Raw genomic sequence first — 24,087 nt, 5'->3', positions numbered from 1 at the left:
GTGAATCTCTGGCTACTTTATTACAAGGCAGCTGCTTAAAAGGAAGTTAAATCTTTTTCTGATAAATTTTGTATTTGCTGCCAACGGGAGGATGTGTCACAAGATAGACTGGTGTTTGCAATGATAAACCCACAAATCATATATTTTTTTTACTTGTGCAGTGGTCTGCTAGTTTAATATAAAAATATATATATTTGTCTGTTTTGTACAAGCACTTTTTTATCAAGTTCTCTTTTTGTTTCTGTTTTTGTTTGGGATTTATAAAATGTGCCTGTCAATTTTTGTATAAGCACAAAACATTTTTAAAAATGTCATAATGCTCGGAAGAGTCTGCCCAGTACTTTAATCAGATATACTACTCATTTCTTTCCTTCATAGGAAAAATTGAGGAAAGGTCAATCATCTCATATGCCTACTCTGAACCTTGTCAGGTCTTAGTTGTGAAATATTACTGGGATATTTTGGGGACTCAAAGACAAGGGCTCCCAAACATAAATCTTCTTTAAGGGAGGGATTGTAACTTTGAAGTCTCAGATGATTGCTGCTGTGGTGAGAAGCAGGAACCAAATCATCAAACTAAATTTAGAACCATCACCAGAAACTTCACCTAAAAATCCTCTGGCCGAATATAAGTAAGTATTTAGGTCATCCTTCTCATTGAATATACTCTAAAGGGGATCAGTCATTGTTACATTTTAATAAAGTATTTGGTATTTGATATTTCAGTATTTCATAAATACTCTGTTGGTGCCCTAAGGTTACCATTTTGAATTTGTACTTTATTCAAGGTAAAAACACCGTGTTAGGGCTTCATAGCCTGAAAACAGAACTGTTAAAGTATCTAGGACACACAGCAAGTTGTATGAACCTTGCATCTTTAAATGATTATCTAAATGACTTAAGAGAGAGAATTTGCTCCATTCTAATCTTGTGAAGAATAATGTCCTGTCTAAAAATATTTTTATTGCGTAATTGCCCAAGAGACTCAAACCGTTCTGCTATCTCTGAGAGTGATGTAGGTCCCGCTTCATGGCAGTTTTCCACTAGCAGCTATCTGCTACATTTCTTGGGTGAAATTAAGAGAAAATATTAACCCTCTGTAGGGATTTTATTTACGACAGAAATGAGTAAGTTGACAAAACACTGCCAACTTCCATGTGTGGTTTAAGCTGTTGTTTTTATATGCCCAATGTTTCTTTCTTAATTCTTTACAAGTTTTTTGGGTTTTTTTTGTCTGATGAATTACTCATTCTTTTGAGTTTTTGCCTCAATATAAGATGTCCATCTACATCTCAACAAAAATATCTATTTACAACACTTGTGTACTTAGCTCTCTCTTGTATGGCAGGAAAACATGGACTCCTTATGCCAAGGAAGAAAGAAAACTGAACGGTTTCCATCTTTGATGTCTGTGCCATATCTTGGGTATAACACAGCATGACAAAATCTCCAACTTTTCTGTTCTGGAATGGGCCATGATACCCAGTATGTTTGTGCTCCTGAGACAGAGAAGCCTCCCTTGGGTAGGACACGAGAATTATTTGAGTGATGGTCAAATCTATGATGAGCTGGCTACTGGCAAGAATCAACTTGGATGGCCAAAACTGTTTGGTTGATGTCTGCAAGAAAAACCTTTGTGAGCTGCGCATTGGTGGCCAAAGCTGGGATTCAGTCACTTCAGATCGCTGTTAGTAGAAAGCTGCCATGAAGCGGGACCTACATCACTTTGAGATGTAGTAGGTCAATGATGAGAAAGAGAAGAGGCATCAGAGGCAGGCAAAACAAAATGGTGTTTTGCATACTGGCGCAACTAAGTTTGTGTGTGCAACTTGCTGGAGAGTCTGCTTGTCATGCATTGGACTCCTCAGCCACTCAAGCAGCTGTGGTGGTACCCTGTAACCCACCAAAAGTGCAGTCTCCATGGTCTGCCAAGATTGATGACTGCTAATGGAGTCTTTTGCCAATTTTTAAAGTGCTCATACTTCTTTAAATGTAGAAGGTTATGGAGGTCAAATGAAGATAAGAAAAATAGAGTGTTTATCAGGGCCTCTTTATGCAAAATTTGATTGGATATTTTTTCAAGAACAAGTTAATTAAAGTTTTAATTACTGTTACTGAAATTAGGCCATGCACATAAGACAGGTTTTTGCAGAATCTGACTAGATCCTGGCCTATTATGAGGTGGTGGTAGTCCTGAAAGTTAAGAAGTGAGATGGTTCTCCCTTGGTTTTCTATTTTTTCATTTTACGTTTCTGTGGGGAAGTGAGTTGGATGGGGAAAATGTAGGCTTCTAAAATAGAGTTCTTTGGTTAAAACAGTTTATTTTTAAAACATCTTCTAGTGTCAGGGAAGAGCCAGAAGCAAAACTGTTTGGTGATTTCACCTATTTGGACATCTTTACATGTGCTCTGGGGTCGGGGGTGGGTGCTCTAATTAGAGCAGCTTTCAGGAGCTCCTCTAATTAAAGCGCCTGCAGCAATTTGTGTATTCAGTGTCCCACACTTCAAAATGGTGGTGGGGGCACTTCAACTACAGCTCGTTCGACAAGCTTTAGTTAAAGTGTCCCCCTGCCATTTTGAAGTGTGGGGACACTGAATACACGTAATGCCAAGGCTGTTGTAGTGTGCTGATTAGGGAGTATGTGTTCAGGCACATATAGGTGCTCTTTGTGACTTCTTAGAAGCAAAAGTGTCAGTTTCTGAAAATCCACCTGCAGAATTTTTTAGCTTCCCTCATTTGCCTTGCTTCTACCTCGAGTGTGTTCTAGGGCAGGGCTTAACAACCAAGCCCATGGAGCCATTTGATCAGGAGGGTTTCTACTGGAGTTTCTCTCCCAGTGCTGCTGGGAGGGGGAGGAGAAGAGAAACATCTACCCACCACCTACTTCTTGACCTAAACAGAGTCAGTCTGGCCCACAGCCTTACAAGGTAACTAACTCCTGTTATGGGGCAGTGATTCTCAACCTGTGGGTCGTGAACCAAAACTGGGTCGGAAGAATATATGAAATAGTCGTGAACAAGCTTTAAAAATGGATTCTCCTTTAAAGGAGAAAAACATGGGAAACCATAGCCTTTCCCTTAAAGACTGGCAGCGTTCCAGCCTGGGAAGGGCTGCTTGGGCCCCCTACCGCACACACTGGAGGTCTGGGGATGGGGGGCTGCAGGTCAGGAGTGAGGGGCCCTGGGTCAGGACTGGTCATTGATGTTTACAAATGGGTCCTGGTACAATAAAGGTTGAGAATCACTGATACAGTGTATTCTTGGTGTTTGGGGTATTTTTGCTTGTACTTCTGTGAGAGTTTGGAGTAGCAATACTGGGGGTTCCTTGGATGCATGATTGTGAATGCAGGGGCCTGGACTCAATGATCCAGAAAACCCTTCCCATCTTAGGTTCCTGAAAGTTTAAATTAAACAGTGGAACATAGGTTTAATTGAATAACCCCTCCCCCCCCCCCCCCCCAAAAAAAAAAACCAAAACAAAACAAAAGACGTTTGTGGTAAATATGAGCCCCTAGGTACCTTTTCTGTCCTCCTTGAAGTTCTTCCTGGAGCAAATACCCTTAAATGTCTTATGGCTCAGGCATCTTCCACTGCTTTTTAACTCCTGTGATTTTTATCTTAGATTTTATTATACTTGAGATTTTATTTAAAGCCACATTTCCTGGAGACTAAGGATTATTGAAGGGCCCTGTGCCCCATCCCAAAGGGATATCAGCCTCCTCACTTTTTGGTAATCCATGGGATTATGGTGGAATTGTGAGGTCACTTCCGAACAAGCAGGGTTGCAAAGTGAAGCTTGGTTCACTTTAGGGCTCCTTGATGAGAAGGCAAGTGTGTAAGAAATGGCTAGCTCTTGTCTTGGTACATAGTGGCCCAGCTGCTGAAGCTGCACCTACTTTCTGGCAGTAGGAGATGGGGCCTGAATGGGCTGGGTCATACTTGGAAAGTGGGTTAATGGCAAACTCCCACATGTGTGACTGTGTACACATGGGTGGACCTGTGTGTACATACAGGCATGTCTGCATACATGAATGTATGCATGTGCACATAGAGGGGAGGGTGTACCTATAGAGGGGTGCGTACACCTGTGTATACATACTGGGGTGTGCACACAGGTGGGGGGGGTGCACACCTGTGCATGTGCATACAGGCACCTGTCTACAGGCAGGGATGTGTGCGTGTGTACCTGTGTGCACATGAATGGGGGTGAATACACCTCTGTTTTCAAGTGAGAGTTAATTGCATGGGACCAGCTAACACAAGGCAGTGCAGCATGCTGTACTTCCATTTCCACTTGTTCCCATTACAGCAGATGCTTACCACTCTTACAGGAAGGGAAGTAGCTAACTATTGAGAAATATTACTTAGCACATTTTAAAAATGTCTGAAGGTAGAGAGTAAAAGAAAACGTAAGAGATTTCTTCATGAAGTCTCATCAGGAAAAGGATTCTCTCCTCTTCCTACCTCCATGCTTATCAATACACTGTGGCCAGTTTGGATATCTATGCACCAGTTTTTTAAACATGTAATAAGGGAGTAAGATGGGATACAGAGGTCTGAGTAACGCATGCTTATTTGACTTAAAACAATACATGATCTGAAATGCAAGAGAATACAAGGGTGTGTGCACATGGTGGGGTGCAGGCACATACAGGCATGGCTTTACCTAGGGCTACGAGTGAGTGTACCTGTGTGCATACATATATGGGTTGTACACATCGCTGTTCAGAGAGGGGAGTATCCCATGCTGGGGTGCGTGCCCGCGGGCACATACAGGCATGGCTTCGCCTAGGGGTGTGTATCCGGCTGTATGTATGTACGTGTGTCCTGAGGGGGGCGCGCGTACAGAAGGGTGTACACGCTGGATGGGCCTCTGGACTGGGTGCCCCCTCCTTGCCGTTGCGGCAGGAGGTGGGGCCGTTGCAAGGCGGCGGGTATTTACCGGCCGGGGGCGGGGCCAGCGGGAGAGGGCGGGGCCGCGTGCGCCGAGTGGTCTGGCGAGCTGCGCATGCGCACGGGCAGGTGGGAGCCGGAGCCCGGCGCAGCTGGCGGCGCGGCCGAGCAGGGCGGCGGCGGCGGCCCCGAGGTAGGGGGTGGTGGGCGCGGGGGAGCCTGTGAGGGCGCCACTTCCGGGGTGCCGGGCCCGCGCCCGCGGGGAAGGGCAGGGCCAGACGCGTGCGGGGGGTTGCGGGAGCGGGGCTGGCTGAGTCCGCGGAGGGGAAGGCTGAGCGGGGATTTGACAGCAGCCTGAAGGCGGGTCCCGGAGCGGGGCCGGTCGGTGGGGGCAGGCGAGAGGATGAGGAGCACCGGGCTCAAGCCTCAGGCAGGGGATTCAAGCTGGAGGTTAGGAAGCACTTTCTCAGGAGGAGGGCGGTGAAGCACTGGGACCGGCCCCCGGGAGAGGCGGGGCCCTCTGTCCCTGAAGGTTTGTAAGACCCGGCTGGACCGGGATGAGACGGTTGGGGGCGGTCCTGCTTTGCCTAGTGCAGCGTTTCTCAACCTGTGCGTGGCAACCTAAAAGCGGGGTGCAGGAATATGTGAAAGGGTTGCAAGCAAACATTAAAAATGGATTCTCCTTCAAAGGAGAGAAACATGGGGAAACTGCAGCTTTCTCCTTGGAGGCAGGCAGAGTCCAGCCTGCCAGGGGCCCCCTGCCCCCCACACACCCAACCCCTGCCCCACACATTATGGGGTTGGGGGCAGCAGGTTGGTAGTGAGGGGCACTGGGTTGGGACTGTCCTGGTACAAAACAAGTTGAGAGCCCTCCCGACCTTTGTTTTCTAGGGGTCTGTAAAGAGGAGGGCGTGTTTGCTTCTGCACGTGTTTTGACTTCTCATGAATGGGTGATACCACAGTAGGGCTACATACCCCTACCTGGCTAGGAGGAATAGTGTACCAGATTGGCAAAGCACTCTCAGGGCATGCACATAAATAGCAGCAAAGTTGTGCTGCTATATTAATCCCCATCCCTTCTTCCAAAGAGCACTACAGCACAGGTCTGCCAGTATAAGTGCATCAGTGTAAACGCACCGAGTGGAGGGGCTTCTGCTGGCACAGCTAGGTCACAGGGCGCTGCTCAGGCTGCAGCTCTTTGCACCTTTATCTGATACAGCTGCCCATAGAAGCTGGTCACCTCGACTTCACCAATATCAGTGGTGGAAAGCAAGCTAAGAGATTGTGGTTTTCTAACCTCAAGAAACTGAGTGCTGACATTCTGGCTTCACAGGCTGAATACAGTCGCATGGTGGGTCTTATTCTGCCCGTAGGCCCCTTAGATTGCCAACCAGTTCCTGGCGGGTGGAGGAGTAGGCTAAGAAAAGAGAGTGGATCCCTTAACCTCTGCTTTGAAATGAAGTTATGCTAAATTGGCCCCTATGGTAGGGGTGTGGGGGGCGGGATTTGGGTGTAAGAGCCTTCAGAGACACCTCTTCTGGAATAACTATTTTAGATGTTCTCCCTGTGTTGGCAAACTATAGAGGAAAGAAGGTGACGTGTTTGCTTTTTGCATGTTTTTTGACTTTGTAAATGGGTGCTGTGATACCACAGTATGGCTACACCCTACTCTGGCAGCATGTTACTGGGCTAGGAGGAATAGTATGCTAGACCAGCAAAGCGCTCTGAGTGCATGAGCAAAAATAGCAGCCAAGTTGTGCTTTGCATCAAGACGTGTTAATATTGATTCCCCTCCGTTCTTCCAAAGAGAACCACAGCACAGTTCTGCCAGTGCAAGTGCATTAAGACTAGGGGCTTGTGCAGGCACACCTGTCACAGGATACCACTTAAGCTACAGCTCTTCATACCTTTAACTGATACAGCTGCTAGCAGAAGCCTGTAATGTATATTCATTCTTATCTACGGTGAAGAGCAAGCTAATACGGTTGTGGTTTTCTAGCCTTAACTCATACAGAAAACTTAGTATGTGCACGTGCGCTCAAATGCTCGGTTGTGTCAGGTGAGGTGAGGTTGACAGTGTGTGGTTGTCCTGGAAACAAGGGTGTCTGTTTCCCCTTGTAAAAACCATGTTACGCCTGTGCTTCTCTCAAAGCCTTTTGTTCTTAAATCTCATTCTTTGAGCTGTTTTGCCTCTGAAGATTAAATTCAGCAAGCAACATGACCTCAGGAAGAATATAACCCTAAACCCAGATAACCGTCCTCCCATTGCTTGCTGACCTCCAGTGCTGACTTTTGGAGGAACAGAGTGGTGTGAAAGCACAGCGGACCTTTGCATCCATTTGAATTTTAGCATTTTTATAAATAAACCCTAGTACTTTGCATGAGGATGATATTAATTACACTAACAGTCAAGTGCATTATTATGATTATGGTAATGCTGTTTAAGGGATTGGTTGTGCCTCTTGCATCAGATTCTGTGGCAGGGGGTATCTGGGGACCTTTTTTCAAATTAAAAAGCAAAAGGATTAAAAAGAAGAAGGCAGAGCCCTTCAGTTTACGTTGTCAAATACCAGATACTGGAAGATGCCATTCCTCATCCTTTGATTTGATATTACTTAGAGGCATAACACATGCTAAAGACAGAAAGCAAGATTCTTTGATGTGACATCAGCGATTCGTTAGGACACGGTACACACCTTTGATCTACACTTCCATTTTACATGCTGTTCATTGTCTGAACCCTGAGTTGTCATTCTAACAAACCTGCCTCTCTCCCCTTCTCGTATTGTCCTGTATTCTGCCCTTGGTGAGCTGTACCTCCTTTTCCCTGGGTTTAATGTGGAACTATCATCTCACCAACTAAATATAGTAGTCACGTGTCCTGCTTTTGCCAGGGCAGTCTCATTTTAAATACCTGTCCTAGCTGTCCTGTTGGTTTGGTCAAATAAATGCTTTTTTTCCCATGTTTAGTGGGATACCTGTGTTGGGTCTTTAAAATGGGACTGGTTTGATGTCCTACCAACTGCTACTGTTCTCGGATGTGCTCAGCTGGTTGCCAGAGTTCAGCTGCAGAACGGTTGAGTATGCTGGAGAGCAGGGAGGGGGCAAGCAGAGTGTTCTGTTTTGAGGAAATATGGTCATCCTGTAACTAAAAGCTCTGGAAACCATATGATGGCTTTCTAAAATGGCTTTTCTGGATCCACAGTGATCAGGCAAACACATTTAAACAATCTTGGGCTGAATATCTGGATTTACTATTCACCCCAGACAAAAACATAGCGTTTCCCATTTGCCTCAGGCCCCATGCAGAATTATGTTCATGGGCTTGCCCTGTACTTTCTGCAGCCATAGCTGCTTTTCTTTCCCCTTTGTAATGTTCTTGTACTTGTGCTGCCTCATCCAGTTAGAAATTGTTCTCTTTCTGGCCACCAAATCATGTGAGGCAGAAATGAAAAGGGGTGAAGAACAAATCTGATGGAGAGGGTGCAGTGGGCCAAATGGAATAGGAAAGGCGGAAGAGATGAGCATTGTAAGTAAAAGGAGCCTCCAAGAGGAAGTTCATCACTTGCAGAGGGGTGTTACTGACAGCTGGTTTCTGTGTTTTTTTCACTGTACAAGGACTGAGGAACCTTGCAGGAGCCGCTGGCCAACCTGCTCTTCCAACTCCTGCCTAGCTATCATTTATATGCTTCCCTCATCCTGCTTGAAAGTGAGAGTTAATTGCATGGCACCAGCTAAAACAAGGCAGTGGAGCATGCTGTACTCCCATTTCCATTTGTTCCCATCACAACAGATGCTTACCTCTCTTACAGAAGGGAAGTAGCTAACTATTTAGAGATATTACTTAGCATTTTAAAAATGTCTGAAGGTAGAGAGTAAAAGAAAATGTGTAAGAGTTTTCTTCATGAAATCTTGTCAGGAAAAGGATTCTCTTCTCTTCTTACCCCCATGCTTGTCAATACGTTTTGGCCAGTTTGGATATTTTAGCACCAGTTTATTAAACGTGTAATAAATTAGTAAGATGGGATACAGAGGTTTGAGTAATGTATTCTTATTTTGCTTAAAACAATAAATTATTTGAAATTCAAGAGATAGTGATAGTACTTCCTACCCCAATCTTTAAAGAAGCTGGAGAGCTGAACCCTAGAGGGAAAAAGTCTTATTTAAACATGCAAATACTTTTTCTTCCCCATGCGTGGAAGTGTATTAGGGTAGTTGAGGTTTCCTTGGATGGCTGGGTGGGTACATCTGCCTCCCCAAGTACTATTTTCAGAGCATGAAGTCTCATTAAGATTGTATGAAAAGAAAGTATGATATTAATGTAAAAAAGGACAGTAATATTCTGGTGGTATTGTGTACTGATCTATAGACATCACCCATTATTAAAAATGTGTATCTTAGTGTTCCTGCAATTGTCACCGTGGCCTGCTTGGATACGTAGTCTCTTCTGTCAGCAATGTCTTCCGTTCAAGGACTGATCCTGCCTCTAACTGCAGCTCAGTTTGGCTCGTTGCAGGCAGATATATTGGTATAGACCAGATCCAGCAAAGTGGAAGGGAGAAGCCGTGCCATATGGACAGGAGTATGAAGAGGTAGAGAGGGAAGAAGGACAAGGGGTGCAGGAGTAAAAGGGCATACAGAAAAGAGAAGAGAAACTACAGAGGAGAAAAGCTCTGTCCAGTGTTTGCTGGTCTGTCTTTCACAAGGGAGCTTTTGAAGGTGTTAATTTGTGATGGAGTGGAAAGTGTCCAAAAGAGCTCAACAGCAGGACCAATCTGGCTGACCTCTGCAACAGCTGATTGCGACTACATTCACCAGCAATAACGTGCCTGGAAGGGATAAACACAGAGGAGGATCACTTCAGAGTTGGTCTTCCTAGGCTCACACATTGTAGCCTAAAAGTATGAACTATTTTGCTATGAGTTGTTGACCTTCCAAAAATACTCTGAAGACTAAGGATGGTTTGGTCCCACCAAAATCTACTACTCAAGAGAGTAAATGTATTTTAATAGCAGTATGAGTGATAGCACAATATAAATTAAATGGATTGAAACAAATAATCAGATGTTCATAATTGACGGACTTTTTAGTGTTTGAAATAGAGATGAATCCTAATCTAAAATCTCAGAAGCCTCAAGCAGGTGGCCAGGGTCTTGGTTCATCTGCAGAGGGGCCATTCAGCGTGAACTGTAGTTCAAGGCTAAAGAGCAAAGATTTGGAAGTGACCCTGGATTTTTATATTTGACTAGCCAGTTGCCCAGTGTGCCCTCCCCCCAACCCTGCCCGCTGCTGTTTCAGGGCCAGGCCCACCCCCCTCCCTGCCACTGTTGCAAGGCCAACCTCTTCCCAGTCCACCCAGCCCACGTGTGCCTGCCTCCCCTCCCCATGATTGATGGGGAAGCAGGGTCATGAATAGAGCTCCGCCACCCAGTGCCTTGTGCCGCCACTGGATCCAGGGAGTAGGGGCAGGGGTCGAGGCCAGCACTGCGCGCCTCATCCTCTGCTCTGTCTGCTCCATCACCACCGCCTCCTGGGAGTGGGGCGGGAGAGGGCCTGCTGGCCTCTTCCCCCCTGCTCCTTTCCCTCTGTCCCCACTGTCATGGTGGTGTCGGGGTCTGCTCTTCCCCACGCTGTTGCAGGCCCAGGCCCATTCCCCCGCTCCCCTGCACTGCTGCCGCAGGTCCAACACTGTTCCCCACCCCCTTGCGCTGCCCTCACCCCCCTGTTCCCTTTGTTCTTGCTGTCATGGCATATGGTGCTTATAGGAAGAAAGCAACACAGTGGTTTGCTTAATTTAATTTGTATGTTAAAGGCTACTGGAGATGTTCCATCCAAAAGCTTTCTAATCATGTATGCAAGACCATGTAACATAGCTTCAGTGAATTTCAATGCAAATTACTCTGTATACACACTCCTGTATTCACACTATCATTCAAATGCCATGTTTTTGCCATAGGTTGACGCTTGATGAATACTAGTGGGTTTTTAGATCTGTCAGCAGTTCTCAACATATTGTCATTGTTTAAATAAACACTGAGACATATTAAGAGAGTAATAGCTTGTGTGTAAACTTGTGGAAATTTTTAAAAAATATTTTGGAAATGTTTTCGTGTTCCAGCTCACATTAGCCAGATCAGTTCCAAATCCTTTTGATTGAGCCAAAGCTCAATTGTTCAAACACCATATGTGGCACTGCAATGGGCAAGTATCCTCCACCGCAGGCTTTTCAGCCTGGGACTTCAGATGCTTCCAGATCTATTGGCAGGCATCCTACGTGCAGGCCCAAGCTCACAGGCTTGGGGTTCGGATGCCCCCAAGTCTCGCTTGGTCTCAGCCAACGAGCGCAGGAGCAAGCTAGGGAGGAGTCCCCCACTTCCATAAAGTAAGACGTGTAGCCAAGATCCTCCTACTGGAAAGCTCATTACAAGGCTCTCGTAGGGAGTTCTGTCCATTTGAACAGGGGTGCATCCTCCACTACACATGCTGCCATTTAAATTGCATTTCAGTTCGAGTATCAGACTAGCGCATCAACTACACTCGATCTTGTATGTGACATATTCTAAATCTGGACTCAGATTAAAAAATGACCCAGAGTTGCAGTTGCAAAGTTTCCCAAATGTTTTCAAAGTATGGTATTGTACATATTCTTTTCCCGGTCACAATTGCATAGATCACCCTAACTTCTATTCAGTCACTTATAGGCAGTTACACCCGCAATTTATACAAGAAAGTTCATGAATAGTAGAAGGTATCGTGTTTGAATGTGTATTTAAAGTTGATTTTAAAACCTGGAAACCATGAACAGGAGCCAGCGCCATGTCTGCAGAGAGCTGATTGGTCCCAACACTTTGGAAAACTTGTTTTGCTCTCTAATTGCATACTTCTGGATAACAGCTGAATAAAACTGTGAATGGGACTGAATGGTGACAGCAGGGATAGAACTTAGTTTCTGCTGTAAAGATTCTATTTTGGAATCTCCATTAGATACTTCAGTTATTTTGGAATGTCACAGTGTTCACTAGTTCTGAATCTATCCAGTAGAAGCTAGTGCTACAACCATAAGCAAGCCATTATTGATATAAAAAAACCCAAACTAAAAATAAAAAATGACATGCAAATCGTTCATTCTTAAAAGATGATTTGCAACTGCCATAGGCACAAAACAGCTACCTAAAAAGAGCCGTCTGTGGAACTTTAGTCCAGGCCCTTTGTATGTAGGTATTATGATAGTCTTTCATTGCTACTAATCCACAGGCCACTTGCCAGACTTTTCACAGGTAGTCACTGTTTGTATGTTGTTCAGTTTCTGGTTGCCCAGCATGAGATGCTGGGGTCTGATATGCAGAACTTGCTGAGCACTTTTAGCTGTACTGAAATCAGTAAGCCTATTTTGAATGGTTAGCATGGGTTCACTGATGCTTACAAACTGTGGAGGAGCTGTGTGACTAAGGAATCTTAGTTTCCCTGTGAAAAGTTTTGTGTCTCGGGGGGTGCAGACTTTCCTGTTTCCTTCAAGACTTACACATTTTTGTCCAAACCTGTCTCACTTCACTCACAGCTCTGTTCTCTCTTCCATTCTCCTTGTCTAATCAGTCATCAGCAGGGATCCTGGTTTTCTTTGGTAAAAAAATCTAATATTCTCTGATTTAAAAAAATAGATAAATCCAACATTCTCTGATTTAAAGACCCCAAAATCCACATTTTTTGGCAATTAAAATGAAATGCCACTATATATGTATCAATTGAAGGCAGTGATTTGTCTGCCTCAGCCACCTTTTAGCCCATGCTGGGTTTCTACCCCACTACCCCTATCCTACTGCTCCTTGGCGCTCACCTCCCAGATGGTTCCAGATAGCAGTGGTGGGCACATCAAAGTGCTCAGGGCCGGTAGTGCAAGGGCCAGGCTGGGCTAGCGTTGTGTGTCCTGGCAAAGTGGCTCAGGGATCTGCGGTGGGGACAGGTGGTGGCAGCCCTAGGCAGCATGCAGGTGTTCCCCAAAGCCATGATGAACCCACAGCTGAAAGGAGAAGCCCCACTCCACCGGGACTTGCTGCGCTGCCATCTGGAACCATTTGGGCAGTGAGTAGCGAGGAGCAGCAGGGTGGGGACTTCAGTGTGAAGAGGACTTGCATGGGCGCAGTGGGCAGACAGGAGTTGGTCTGAGCATGATGGTGGCAGGGATTTGCATGGGGGTAGCGGGTGGGCAGCAGCAGTCCATGGTAGGGGTTAAAAGGCAGCTGGGGCAGACTCCACCTGGCCCCATGTATGGCCCCTGCTGCGTCCCCCTCCTATTTTTCATCCTCGTCTTCCTCTCCCCCCCCCATCTTCATCCCACTTGCTCTGCTTGTCACCAGGCTTCCCTTTCCCCCTTCCTTCCCTGCAGGGCCTATCAATGGGTCCCAAAACCCATGAAATAAGGCCCACGGGCTGCACAGCAACCGAGAAATCACTGGCTCCCTTGTTCCGGACCTGAAGTCCCCTGCTCCCCCCCCCCAGCTCTAGCTGGGGGGAGGGGGAGGAGGCTCCCAGCTGTCCCCAGCCCCCCAGGTCCTACTTATCTCAAAGGCTGCAGGAGGCAAAATGAGTCTGAGCCAGCCCTGGCTGGTCTCAGATTCTCAGTCTCTACCCCCACCCTCTCCAGACAGGGCTTAGGGTTTTGAGCCCTTTTTGCAAGCTGCTCATTGCAGGCTGGAACTCTGCCACCCTGCAGAAGCTGTTTGCAAAAGGGGAAACCCATGTTTTTCTACTTTAAAGGGGAAAATCAGTGTTTTTCCTCAGGAAACAGAAAACCCAGATCCCTGGTCATCAAGTTTCTCATCTCAGTCCAAGTCTTCTAACCTGGCCTACTGTCTAAATCCCAGTCTACCTTTGATCCCTGTCCTCTTTTCACTTTGTTCCAGTCTTCTCTCCCAGTTAGTTCAGTTCTCCGTTCCCCTTGTCCTGTCTGTCTCTCTTCTCTCCTTTCTCTTCTCTGGGCTCCTCTATCCAATTGCAGTATCTCCCTTTGACCTCTCCCTGGATCCATGTCCCATCTCTGCCCAGCTAATACTGATCTCTACCCACCTCCCACATTCCAAGCTCCTTGTCAGATCTCAGTGTTTCTGCAGCCATCTGACTGAGTCCTAGACATCTTGTTCCAATCTTTAACTACTTTCTTTCCCCCTGCCTCATCCTGGTATGACATCTGTCCTGTTTGCCTTGTCCCCTAAGTCTTTACAACAGCTCAACTTTTTTGGCTGGAATGTTCAGGTGCCAAAAAAGCACCCTGAGTTAGACATGCTGAGTGGAAAATTTCAGACTAATCTGTCAAAGTAACAAAGTTATAAGTAATTAAAAACAGCATTTTATAAGGGCAAGTGTTGGGCCTATAACCTATAGAGAGCACTACCAACCCTGCCTATAATACTTATTTTTTCTTGAGGTGGATTGCAAAACACTTAACTACTTTTTTGCTTTATTCAGCACTGTCAATTAGCAACTGCCACATAACACAAAGCAGCAGTCCACAACAAATGAGAATGGAAAGTGAATAGCTGCTCCAGAAGGAAATATAGGGGAGATTTTTTTTAGGTGAAATAGAATTGAATATGGTGTAAATTAGTCAAGACACTATGACAATTCCCCATTTGGCATGTGTCATGGGAACATTAAAACTGTAACATGCCAGAATATGTCCACTTGATTAGGTACTAGAACATTTTCTTCAGGCACTCTAAGCAGTTAAGTGTCTCTGAACAACATGAAGAAGCATTTACTCAGAGTGAGAAAACTGAAATATACACGTTAATTAATTTTAGGGATAAAATGTTCGTTGATTCTGTTGTCTCATTTATTCACAATGCAGTATTGCAGTTCTGGTTGAGGTTTCATTGCATTCCGGTACTGTAGAAACCATAAGCAGATTCAGGATTTTTAAAAGAGGTTGCAGGAGGAGTAGCCAGTGCTACAGGAGTGGCTGCACCCTCCGCTCCCAGCCTCCTTTCCCATTGGGATGGGGTGACCATGCTCTGTGAGTAGCAGCAGCAGCAACTGGGGACTTTTTTTTTTTTAAGTTCCTGAAGCAGGTATGACTCTCCTGTTGTCTGTTCTCAGCACCCCTTCTCTTCATCTCATGCTCAGCGGGACCTACCCTTCCTTCCCATTCTCTGACTCACCCTCTATTTACATATCTGGGAGCAGGGACAGGATGCCTGCTTACTGTCCTGATCCAGCCAGGACTGTGGGGAGGTGGCCTGGGCTTGGGACAGTGGCAGATGGGTCTCTACTTCCTTGCGGTTGCTCCTGGGCTGTTGGGGAACACTTTGTGCAGGGGGGGCAGGGAATGGACAGAGACTGGGCAGGGAAGAAGAACCTCCCCACTGCTGCTGCCATTGTCCCCAGCTGAACTACATGTGCAGCTCAAATGGAGCATTCAGGAGTGACTTTTGAGTCCTGTCCCTATTCCTGCCCTGCCTCTGGGTCATGGGTCATCTGGGAATAGCCGCATAAGGGAGGAATGGGAGGGGAGGTGTTGCGGAACACAGAGAGGAAGAGACTCTGGGGGAGCAGGGGGTTCTTACCTGCTTTGGGAATTTAAAAGAAGTCCTTGGCTGCCACTTCTGTGCTGTGGTCCAAAGTGGGCATGTGATTGTGCCCCTCCACTCCCACTAGATCTGCCCTGGTAGGGACCTGCTGACTTCAGTGGGATTTGAGGGCATTCAGGACCTTGAAGGATTGGGCCCAAAATTAGCATTTGCATTGGCATTCATTTGGTAAAATGACTAGACTTATAAATGATTTTGTAGAACATGAATAAAACCATTATAAATAATCACAGGCTCAGCTAAGACATTTAAATTAACTCTAGGTACATGCACAGAATTGCACTGCTTTTTGATGGCCACTACAACGTCACCTATCTCCAAACAAGATACATTTAAGCTTAAGGAGAATGGAGTCCTGTAGAGCGAGGGCCTTTGCTCCATCCCTGAATGGAGACTCGGCCAATATGGCTAGCAGCTAGGGTTGGGAAGAGTACGAGGAGCAATCCCCTGGAATCAGAGTCATAGAAAAAGCTGCTGTGGAGACATGAAATGAGGCAGGGGCAATTGGAGACGATTAGCAGGGGGACAAATGGAATATGGCAAGATAAGAACACAAGGGTGTTTACTACCTAAATTTGCAGAGTATGTGGGTGACCTCCCTTTGCGGAAGCTAAGCTTTTCATTATCTTAAGTTACTAAGCCTTAGTCTTTTCCTTAGTCAAGAGCAGTATAAAGTTAAGGGGACAAATTGTATATAGGAGTACAAAAATCTTCAGTTCTTCTACTTGCCTCTCTTGCTCCTCTCCTCTATTCCCCCTATATGCTCCAAGGCAGTTTGCAGGTTCCTTAGTGGGAAGTATTGCTGATACATTTCGCTGTAGGGCATAGTCTGCCTCACTTGAAAGTTTCTCCCTGAAATCTGTTAACCAGTGGTTGTGTTGGAGGGTTTTCATCCATCCCAGCATTTTTTAAAAAGGTTCTCGCTCTGATTCTGAACATTCTTTGCATTAATTTGACAGTTTAAGAGTAAGTGGAAGCAGAGTTGATTTGATTTAAATCAGTTTAAATCACAATTTATATCACTGGTCAGGAAGCCTTGTTTTAATCATTGTTTTCTACAAAAGGTGTATTCTTGTTGTTTGGTACCCTTTATTCATTTAATTTATTGAAATTTTGCACTTTTAGAGAAAGGTAAGGCTTGACTATGTGTACACAAACTTGCAGAGAGACAATGGGGTCGATGGGTGAGTAATCAGGTCCATCTCTTATCTCCATATACTGCTGTTAAAAAGGAAGTTGTCTCTGATGACAACAAACTCTCCCTATGCCTGAAGAAGAGTGTTTGTGCCCAAAAGCTTGCAAGGAACAATTTTTCCACCTATTTAGTTGTCTAATAAAAGATATCACATCTATTTAAAGAACATTGTCTGCCTATGATCTCTGGAGACACAACTCCAGTTTGAGAACTGAAACTAAACATCACAGAGCTTAATGGGATCTTAATGGGCTCAGGGCACCAGGGCTCCGAAGGGAAAGGCAGCAGGCGTGGCACTAGAGGGGGTTTGAGGGGCTCTAGCCACCCCAAAATTCCCTGTAGCCACCCCTCCCAGCGCTGCCGTCACATGATCTGCGTAGCTGAGTCCGGCCCATCCCCACATACTCCAAGAAGAGGCTGGCACAGCCCCTGGCCCTGAGCCCACAGCAGGCAGCCGGTGCATAAATCCGGGGAGGCGTATACCTCCCCCTCCCCCACTGTCCTGGGGCAGGGGCAGCGCCTGCCCCTGCCCCTGCCCCACTCTCCCTCACTGTAGGGGCCTTGATCTGCCCCCCCCCTCAAACTTACTGGCAGGAAGCTGCTTTCCAATCTGCCGGGATGCGTTCCTGTAAATCGGCTATGGGATCGGTAATGGTTCATACGGCTGATTTTCAGCCATCAGCATGGATGATTGGTGCCACCTTAGGAGAGGCATGTCGTCCCCCCCCCCCCCCCCCCCGGTCCCACAACCAGTCCTGTCGAGCGGGGGCAAGCACCAGCTGATCGCTGCAGCCGCTCCCAGAAGTGCCCACAGCCACTCCTGGAAGTGGCTGCAGCTATCGCAGCGATTGGCCGACACTTGCGGGGGGGTCACCGGTGCTCCCACGTACCTCCCCTACCCGTCGTCTAAGCAGTGAATGCGCCCAGTCAGGGGGTGTACCTGCACTCTCAGGGTGTATATGCACCCCCTATGAGTTGTTACTGGCCATCAGTATTGGCCAAGAAAATCTTCATCCGTTTACCCGTGCCTCATGCAGTAGTCATGCCTATTTTGCAAGAGAGGAAGGACTGCCACTTGTCTATAACAGACAACTTCATTGTGCTTAAAGCAAATACTTTGTATAACAGACTTCCAGGAGGTACATGGAAACAGTGCTAGGGATTCAAATCCAGCAGCCAGATAATACATCTATCTAAGTGCATTATAGTTCTCAGTCTTGATGCATTAGAAACCATGGATTGTGATCCGTCTCTGTTTGATATCCTGCTTTGCTATGAAGAAAGCAAAAAGCAGGTTAATGTATGATCAAATTAGCCAGCTCCAGAGGCATTTATGTTTCATGAGACTAGCTTAAAAATAATAAACACTGCCCTTTGAGCCCTCCACAAATAGTCTTGCTATGATAAACTAATCCTAGTAGTCCCAGAGACTGGAAAAACACAGAAGTAAAAGAAAAAAAAGAAATCTGCCTTTGCTCTTCTCCTTTCCTGGTGTCTGCACTCACCAATTGAGAAGGGAGTGCTGTGGAAATGGCCTTCTCTACCCTGTAAGAGTCTGGAGTACTTCCCTCCCCTGTGTTAATCCTCCTGTCTTTAACAGAATTTGGAGATGATTCTGGACAGTGAGCACCTTTAGCATTTCTAGTAAGTGCCAAGAGATTTGGGGGCAGGATGGAGCGAGATAAATATAAATCCTTGAATTGAAAAGAAGCAAGGTCATCTCTCTAATTTTCTGAGAGATGTAATTATGTCGACAGGCTCCAAAGGGTTTAGAATCGGAACAGATGAAGCTTATATTATACAAGCAGGCCAGTCTACATCTGAACAGAAAGGGTACCCCCCATTGGTTGAGAAGGGAGGCCTCTGCAGGACAGTATAATTCAATGGATTGGGAAAACAAAAGCTATACAAATAAGGTCAATGCAAAGGAAAGTGAGATTAAGAAGCATTTGAAACAAAAGTGATGGGGTTACTTATTTTTCTTAGTGATGAAGTAAGTGGGGAGGTAATATTAAAAGCTCCTCTACAATTATTGGACTGAGGTCATAAAGGAAGTTGCCAAGGTATTTGTGTACTACTGTGAGAAACAAGACAGCAAAAATAAGGGAACTGCAATTATGAGCTGAGAGGGAATTTCAACATCATTGGATTAACAGAAAGGGATGTTTAAGAAGTGAAAGCTACTGGGGGGTGGCTCTTAATATTGATGGATCTAGATAGAAATATGTGCAGGGTGGGGTGGGGGGGCAGGAGGGAAACTTAGTACATTTCATCCGGCATGCTTCACAGGTATTTGTAGTGGGGCAATGGTTGTGAACCTCTGTAGCATCCCAACACAAAAGGCTTTCTCCCAGCAGAAATGCAGTGTCTGTTTCAGAATGAAAATGGAAGGGGCAGGGGATTGCCATCTGTAAACTAGAGTTTAGAAGTAACCAAGGTAATAATAGCAGTGTGCTGTGCAATCATTAGCTTATATTAAGATAGGACAGGGCTCAGCCACATTTTTGGGCTGAGTGCCAAAAAATGCAGCAGCCTCCACTTGGAAGATGTTAGCATGTCAAGGGCAGATGGTGGGGAAGCCGAGGGGCCTGATCTTTGTGGCAGTGAAGCCCAGGCCGCTTCCCTACTGTGCTTCCCTAGACACGCGTGAAGCCACCACCTGCAGCGAGCTGGGTTGGGGCTCTTGACCCCAGTGCAACTGCTTGTAGCCTCAAAGCTGCCTGCTGTGAGAAGCCCAGGCTCTGGGCAGGCTTCTGCCATGGAGCCTGAGCGGCTTGCAGCAGGACTTGCCACCTTTTGTGAGCAGCCCTGGGTCCGTGACTGGTGGTGGGGCCTGTCCAGAACCTGGGCTGTTTGCAGCAGGCAACTGCGAGCCTGCAAGCAGCTGCACTGGGGTCTGAAGCCCCGGGCTGGCTTGTTGAAGCTGGGGCTCAATGGTGGTTGGCAGGGGCTTCCCCAGGGCCAGCTGTGGTGTGCTGAGCAAAATGGCTTCACGTGGCATGCTCTGGCACACATGCCGGGGTTAGAATCATCAATTTATATAACCGGAAGGGACCTGTAAGATCATCAAGTCCAGTCCACTGCCATGGGCAGGAAGTTATTGGGCTCAGATGAGCTAAACAAGCTCAGCCACATCTTGAACACCTCCAAGGAGTTGCTGAACCCAAAGAGAGGCGATTCTGGAGGAAGTATATGTAGAATAACATCAATCATAATGACTCAGAATTATGGAGCAACTGGATTATGGAATTATGGATGAACTAGAATTTGATCTAGTTTCAAAAGCAATAACTAAAAGCAGTCAGAAAAAAGAGCCGACTAAAGTGTTTTTTGAGACACGTAAAATACAATCAATATTTTATTTTATGGAGTTGATGTTTTTATAAATAATGTTTAGCACTAAAACGGTAATAACATAATTGCCCAAACTTTAAATCTGTTGTTTACAATGATAATTGGTAATTGCAGGGGTGGGAAGGGAATAAGTACTCTTTCTCATATATTTCTTTTTTTTTTTTTTTTAATGGCTGCTCACTGTGGACAAAGAGAAATATGCAAAACTGAGTAAATTCTTCACCTGAAAAAAACAGTAACAAACCCAGTCAAGTTTGTTCAAGCAAATATTCTGCCAGCAAAACTCTTTAAAAGCCAGGAAGCCCCATTTAACTTATCCATTGTAACCCACATCCGTGATTTCTATCCTCCCCGTATCTATCACACACGCCTCTTTCCTTCATTTCCACACAAGTTAGCAACTCTGAACTCTGACCAAATAGACTAAGATGTTTTCTCATGGATGAGACTGTTGCATTGACACTTCTACCAAACCTGACCTAGTATGTGTGCAGAATAGGGGGTTTAGTTGATGTGTTCCAATGTGTTGTGCCGGATGAATATTCACAAAGATTTTTTTTAAAGGGGTAATACTTTGCAGTCTTATTTCTGTGAGGAAGTATTGTTAGTAATACAGGTATGTAGATGATATAATGAGAGAGGATGCATTTGTGTTTTCAGTTATGATAATATTTGCCATGGTTAAGCATCAGTTTTCTCACATTCAGGTGACCTTTTGCTTCGAGATGGAGGCAGGACGTGTGGGTGGCAGATATAGAGTTAGGTTATGGGGAGAAGATGAAATCATAGCTGTAGATTGAAAAAGAAGATGCAGTTACATGTTTCCTGTTTGTGTAGTTTACTTTCTTTTACATGATTGGCTATGGGGGAGTTTTACTGAGTTTAAAAAAAATTGTTAATGCTGAAAATCATTGTTATTCATAGTGTATTATGTAAACATATGTTCTCTTTGCTACCCCAAACATGCCCAGAGCCACATATAATTAAGGCAAGGCTGCTACTGCCTGCTCCTTTGCCATGTTGCTCTCTTGGGTTTTAAGCAAGATGGCAATTTTGTTAATTAACTTCATAACCTACAGCCTTTTCTACATTCCTCTCTGATGACCAGAATGGTACTATTTAGCAATGAAGATTTTCTTATGTTGTGGGGTAGTATTCTCACTTTGGGCAAAAGGCAGAATAGAGGAGAAAGGAAGAAAATGCAGCCCATTGCCAAATTTAAATCCTCGCTCAAGTTATCGTAACAAAATTAACCATCTGCATTTTGAAATAAAATCCTGTCTTTTGTTTTTATTTTAATCTGGAGACTTTGCGAGAGTTTTTGTACCACTTAGAGTTGTATAATATAAATATGGAGAGCACTAAGATGCCTTTGTTATTAACTTTATTATTTATATATAATAATACAAATAAAGTTCAGTTATTTTATTAACACTTAGAGTTTTAACCTCTTTACAAAGAGAGATCTATTTAATCATATTACAGTTGATCCTTTTTTTTTCCCCTGCCCGGTAACATTCACAGCTCAAATGGCTATCCAGATATCTTGTCTTTGAGTGCATCAGCATGAAATTTTGCAGATGGCTACCCACAAGATTCAGTATGCGTGAAGTTGTGATCAGTTTTCTAAATATTGGCAGAGATGCTGAGCTATGTTTTTGGCACTGCCAAATCTTTTTTATCAGTGTTGACTGCAAAAGGATGGCAGGGATCGCAGATTAGTAATGGTCCTTCTATGAGTCATTAGCAGTGATAGTCTAGAACTACTTGTAACATACTCTCTTATAGACACAAAAGGGCATTTGATACATTGGGTTCAGAAAGGGAGAGAGAGAACCAAAATAGTTTAATTCAAGGAAAGTCTGTCTAGCTTCTCTTTCATGGTCTAAAGGAGTCTCCCCTCCCTCACTTCTGATTTCTTAAACTAGTATAAACCTATTCCCTTGGAGGTAGAATCTGCAACTGCATGCTCTGTGCTGGAAAAGGTGCTTTCAATTTTGTACTGTGCAAGACTTCCGCCTTTCTTTTATTTAACATTTGTAGAACCCGGACTGGGTTAATGCATGGGCCAGGGACAGGCAAAGTCTGACCCGCAGACCAGATCCATCAGCAGTGGACTCCATTTCTCAGCAGCCCCTGTCCATGTGGCTGGGGCCAGTTTCCATGGAGATCGGCCCCAACAATGCTGACAGGCAGCAGTGACACCAGCCTCTTCCTGGTAGGGGTGCTGAAGGGGGCCTGTGCTGCAGGCGGGAATGGGGCAGACTCAGCTGCTGCCTCTTGTGCAGGCCAGGCACTGATGCCACTAGGAGGGGTGGCTACAGGGGGCTATGGAGAATTTTGGGGTGGCTATAGCCTCCCCCCCCCCCCAAGCTTCCCCCTAGTGTTGCCCCGGCTGGCAGGACACATGGCAGGGCAAGAAAGTGCTCTGGAGCCCGGCTGGGATCTTGTGGCAGTGACAGCGTTGTCCAGGGCCAGGGCAGAACAGCAGATGCCCAGCTCCAGACCGTGCTGTTACCGTTGGAAGGAGCCAGGGCAGAGCCACAATCTGCTGCCTGCTGTCCCTGCCTGAGGCATGCAGGCTGCTGATTATGGCTCTGCCATGGCTCTGGACCACGCGGTCACCACTGCAAGATGCCAGCCCAGCTCCGGAACAGCACCGCACCCTACCAGTGCTGATGGGGCCAGTTTCCACAGAAACTCTGGCCTCGTGCTATCACTGTGTAGCTGCTGCTGGGCTTTCCATGGAAACTGGCCCCAGCCACACAGGCAGGAGCTGCTGTGAAATGGAGTCCACTGCCAGCCAGATCTGCATTTTATCTACCCCTGGCATAGGCAGTAATGGCCTAGGTCTAGGAATTATTTCTTTAAATCAGAAGCCAAGCTTTCATTAGAAGAGTAAGTTCTAACCCTTATGGTTGTGAAAGAAAGTTTAAAAGACTGACCTGAGCATAATGTCCACCTGAGGATGCAGGGTGTCTGAAATAGTAGCTCTAAGAGCTGTGGATCTCAATGGGACATTAATTCCAATACCATGTTAACAGCCAGTACCATATAACAGGGAGCACTGTGTATTTCAAAGAAAAAAGAATATAGCAGGCTCAGCTTCCCATGCACATACGATCTACTACAACCCTTCTGCTTTCATGGGGATGAGCTTTGCTTTCATTCATGACTTGAGAGGTTCCATATGGTTGCCCTTTTCTTTATTTCAAAGGTCCACCCTGCCACCACACAGTGTCGGGCTAGGCTACAGAGGTATCACCAAATGAGAGGGGAATGGATATTTTTACAAGGTGCCTAGAGCCCCGAATTATCTTAATCTCAGCCTGTGTGGAACTTGTTATAGCTGAATATCTCTAGTGAGTCCACATTAGCCCACTTGGGCATAATGGATCCAGTCTGGTGTCAGTTCCAGTATGCTCAAGTGGGCTAATGTGGACTCACTAGAGATATTCAGATATAAGAAGTTCCACACAGGCTGAGATTAAGATAATTTGGGGCTCTAGACACCTTGTAAAAATATCAGTTCCCCTCCCATTTGGTGGGAAGATAGCAGAAAAACATAAGTTCTATTATTTGCTATTTTCCCAGGGTTGCCATCTTGGTTTCCTTTCATACTATGTGGGTATTTTATAAAGCAGCAACATTTCATTGTGAATATTGGGATTGAGTATATGTTTTAGTTCTTGTTACACTGCTACTAAACCAGAAATGTTCTTTAGTTTTCAGTCTTACACACAGGATTCTCACACTTGTTTAAAACTAAGGTCTTCAGCAAGAGTGATGTCATGGTAGAGGTCTGCTATAGACTACCAGACCAGGAGGAAGTGGTGGATGAGGCTTTCTTCAAACAGCTAGTGGAAGTTTCCTGATCAGAGGCCTTGGTTCTCATGGGGGACTTCAGTCACCCTGACATCTGCTGGGAGGGCAATAAAGCAGTGAGCAGTCAATCCAGGAAGCTTTTGAAGAGTGTTCGGGACAAATTCCTAGTGCAAGTGCTGGAACGGCCAACTAGGGGCCATGCACTTAACCTGCTGCTCACAAACAGGGAAGAATTTGT

The 24,087-nt window shown here is 45.6% G+C and overlaps 1 protein-coding gene and 1 long non-coding RNA gene across 2 annotated transcripts in view; one reads left to right on the top strand and one right to left on the bottom strand.

Annotated features, from left to right (window-relative positions):
* Positions 1-5,008: 5,008 nt before the first annotated feature.
* INPP4A (inositol polyphosphate-4-phosphatase type I A) overlaps positions 5,009-24,087 on the top strand; it is a 192,594-nt gene continuing 173,515 nt past the window's right edge. The window contains exon 1 of the mRNA XM_059720974.1: positions 5,009-5,085. The gene's annotated coding sequence lies outside the window, so the exon portion shown is untranslated. The remainder of the gene's footprint in view (positions 5,086-24,087) is intronic.
* LOC109282593 (uncharacterized) lies at positions 8,885-17,402 on the bottom strand. The gene is made up of 3 exons (XR_002089616.2): positions 17,259-17,402; positions 15,452-15,596; positions 8,885-9,721 (listed from the first exon to the last, which is right to left on the bottom strand). It is a non-coding gene; the product is annotated as an uncharacterized LOC109282593 (long non-coding RNA).

This window comes from Alligator mississippiensis, chromosome 1 (genome assembly GCF_030867095.1).
Source record: "Alligator mississippiensis isolate rAllMis1 chromosome 1, rAllMis1, whole genome shotgun sequence".
In the NCBI taxonomy this organism is placed as follows: Eukaryota; Metazoa; Chordata; order Crocodylia; family Alligatoridae; genus Alligator; species Alligator mississippiensis.
Note: the sequence above shows the minus strand (reverse complement) of the source record. Positions and strands in the feature narration are given on the sequence as shown.